The 3,150-nt window shown below is 38.0% G+C and overlaps 1 long non-coding RNA gene across 1 annotated transcript in view; it reads right to left on the bottom strand.

The window, feature by feature from the left end:
• LOC138372258 (uncharacterized) overlaps nucleotides 1–2,657 on the bottom strand; it is a 4,085-nt gene extending 1,428 nt beyond the window's left edge. Inside the window, exon 1 of the long non-coding RNA XR_011230779.1 lies at nucleotides 2,549–2,657. This is a non-coding gene — a long non-coding RNA (uncharacterized lncRNA). The remainder of the gene's footprint in view (nucleotides 1–2,548) is intronic.
• Between the last annotated feature and the right edge of the window lie 493 nt (nucleotides 2,658–3,150).

Genomic DNA, 3,150 nt, shown 5'->3' with positions numbered 1-3,150 from the left:
AGAATTAAGCAACACTTACCATACTCTTTTTATATTCACTGTTAACTTTTAGCTCATGTGACAGACTTTCCACCTGCTCAACAGTTTCAAGTAGGGATGGAAGAATGTCTTCCAGGATTGGTATATCTCCATGTGTTTTTGACATATGGGTTTCCGTCATTTTGACAATATTCAGGATATCCCCTGATAAAAATGTCAATTTTGATAATTCCTTCATCATGTATTCCATTATGCCAAAACCATAATCATAATCATCTGTATCAAACCTTATTACAGGTAAAACCAGTAGGCAGTCTACTGTATTTTATCAAACCGTTATTAGTATAATAGATCTCGTAATAATTTTGCAAAAATAATGGCATTTACTATTTTTAAAAGATTATTAGCAAATTTACAGAAATGGTGCATTCGGAAGACAAAACCAATTTTTCACTTTTGACAATTGAGCACCTGCTACATCCAGATTCTAGGGAGGAAAGGAAGGACGATCTTACTGGATCCCATAGCCTCTCCGAGGCACAAACCAGGCTTTTACACAAACCCCCCCCCCCCTGCACCCGAGCTTTTTAAAATAGTAAATGCCACTATTTTTGCAAAATTATTACGAGATCTATTATTCTAGAGAATAATGCATATAAATGCATATATGCATATAAATACAAAAGTAAATCAAATCTTATCCTTGTATAATATACAAGCTGATGTGAGATCCCTGTCTACAGGTGGACTGGAACTATTATCCAGTAGGCAGTCTACTGTATTTTATCAAACCGTTATTAGTATAATAGATCTCGTAATAATTTTGCAAAAATAATGGCATTTACTATTTTTAAAAGATTATTAGCAAATTTACACAAATGGTGCATTCGGAAGACAAAACCAATTTTTCACTTTTGACAATTGAGCACCTGCTACATCCAGATTCTAGGGAGGAAAGGAAGGACGATCTTACTGGATCCCATAGCCTCTCCGAGGCACAAACCTGGCTTTTACATAACCCCCCCCCCCCTGCACCCGAGCTTTTTAAAATAGTAAATGCCACTATTTTTGCAAAATTATTACGAGATCTATTATTCTAATAAGAGTTTGATAAAATACAAACCCTGGGGCCATAGAACGGCTATTTAATCCCCTTGAACGGACCTGTGCATGGGCCACTGAGGCATCGAAAAAAAACAGACCGGCTTGGGAAAAAAGCAAAATTGCCGGTCTATGGCCCAGCTGATGGCTGTGCATGAATGGCTAATGGCTGTTAGTTATGGAGCTAGGTTAGACTATGTATGTTTAAATCTCTGATTTAAACAGAGCCAGTGTTCAGTCAAATAACTGAATTTATCAAATCTTATCCTTGTATAATATACAAGCTGATGTGAGATCCCTGTCTACAGGTGGACTGGAACTATTATCCAGTAGGCAGTCTACTGTATTTTATCAAACCGTTATTAGTATAATAGATCTCGTAATAATTTTGCAAAAATAATGGCATTTACTATTTTTAAAAGATTATTAGCAAATTTACAGAAATGGTGCATTCGGAAGACAAAACCAATTTTTCACTTTTGACAATTGAGCACCTGCTACATCCAGATTCTAGGGAGGAAAGGAAGGACGATCTTACTGGATCCCATAGCCTCTCCGAGGCACAAACCAGGCTTTTACATAACCCCCCCCCCCTGCACCCGAGCTTTTTAAAATAGTAAATGCTACTATTTTTGCAAAATTATTACGAGATCTATTATTCTAATAAGAGTTTGATAAAATACAAACCCTGGGGCCATAGAACGGCTATTTAATCCCCTTGAACGGACCTGTGCATGGGCCACTGAGGCATCGAAAAAAAACAGACCGGCTTGGGAAAAAAGCAAAATTGCCGGTCTATGGCCCAGCTGATGGCTGTGCATGAATGGCTAATGGCTAATGGCTGTTAGTTATGGAGCTAGGTTAGACTATGTATGTTTAAATCTCTGATTTAAACAGAGCCAGTGTTCAGTCAAATAACTGAATTTATCAAATCTTATCCTTGTATAATATACAAGCTGATGTGAGATCCCTGTCTACAGGTGGACTGGAACTATTATCCAGTAGGCAGTCTACTGTATTTTATCAAACCGTTATTAGTATAATAGATCTCGTAATAATTTTGCAAAAATAATGGCATTTACTATTTTTAAAAGATTATTAGCAAATTTACACAAATGGTGCATTCGGAAGACAAAACCAATTTTTCACTTTTGACAATTGAGCACCTGCTACATCCAGATTCTAGGGAGGAAAGGAAGGACGATCTTACTGGATCCCATAGCCTCTCCGAGGCACAAACCAGGCTTTTACATAACCCCCCCCCCTGCACCCGAGCTTTTTAAAATAGTAAATGCCATTATTTTTGCAAAATTATTACGAGATCTATTATACTAATAACGGTAAATAAATAATAAATAGTAAATAAATCAAAATCAGTTACATTATTTTATCTTATTCATAGCATAAATGTTCTCGAAGATTACTAAAAAGAAATTGAATTAGACTACAGCAAATTGGCAAACTTTACCTTGTATCTGTTTCCACCGAGTTTGTTTGGGGCGTTCTTCAACATATCAGCAATACTTGTCTCAACATCTCTTTCAGTTGCATTAGTGTGGGTGTTGATACAGGCTTCTGGAAATTTATAAGAATTAATTAATATATATAATTATAATTCACTTTGCTATTCCCCATTCCACAGTCCTCTCGTCCTTCCCACTTCCCTGTCCCCACATCATCCCCACTATTCCCACTTCCCTGTCCCATCGTCCTCCTTACCATTTTCCCCTCGCCTGTCCTTCTTCCTCCCCCACCATCTCCCATTCACCTGTCCCTTTGTCCTCCCCAGCATTCCCCTGTCCCCACCATCCCCAACTCCCCAGTCCCCTCGTCCTCCCCACCATTACCCTCTCCTCTGTCCCCTCGTCTTCCCCACCATACCCCCCTCTCGTCCTCCCCACCATTCCAAACTACCTCATCCGATGCATTCTATAATGGTCTGATGCTTCCATCAGAAAATTGGGAACATCAAATGATCTGATATTCCCATCACTGAAAAATAAGAACAGCTAAAAAAATGAAATGAAAAAAATAAAAAAATAAACTATACTCATGAAATGAACAGTATGG

The sequence above is a fragment of the Procambarus clarkii genome, chromosome 38 (assembly GCF_040958095.1).
Source record: "Procambarus clarkii isolate CNS0578487 chromosome 38, FALCON_Pclarkii_2.0, whole genome shotgun sequence".
NCBI lineage: Eukaryota > Metazoa > Arthropoda > Malacostraca > Decapoda > Cambaridae > Procambarus > Procambarus clarkii.
The sequence above is the reverse complement of the archived record's forward strand: the minus strand, read 5'-3'. Positions and strand labels throughout refer to the sequence as shown.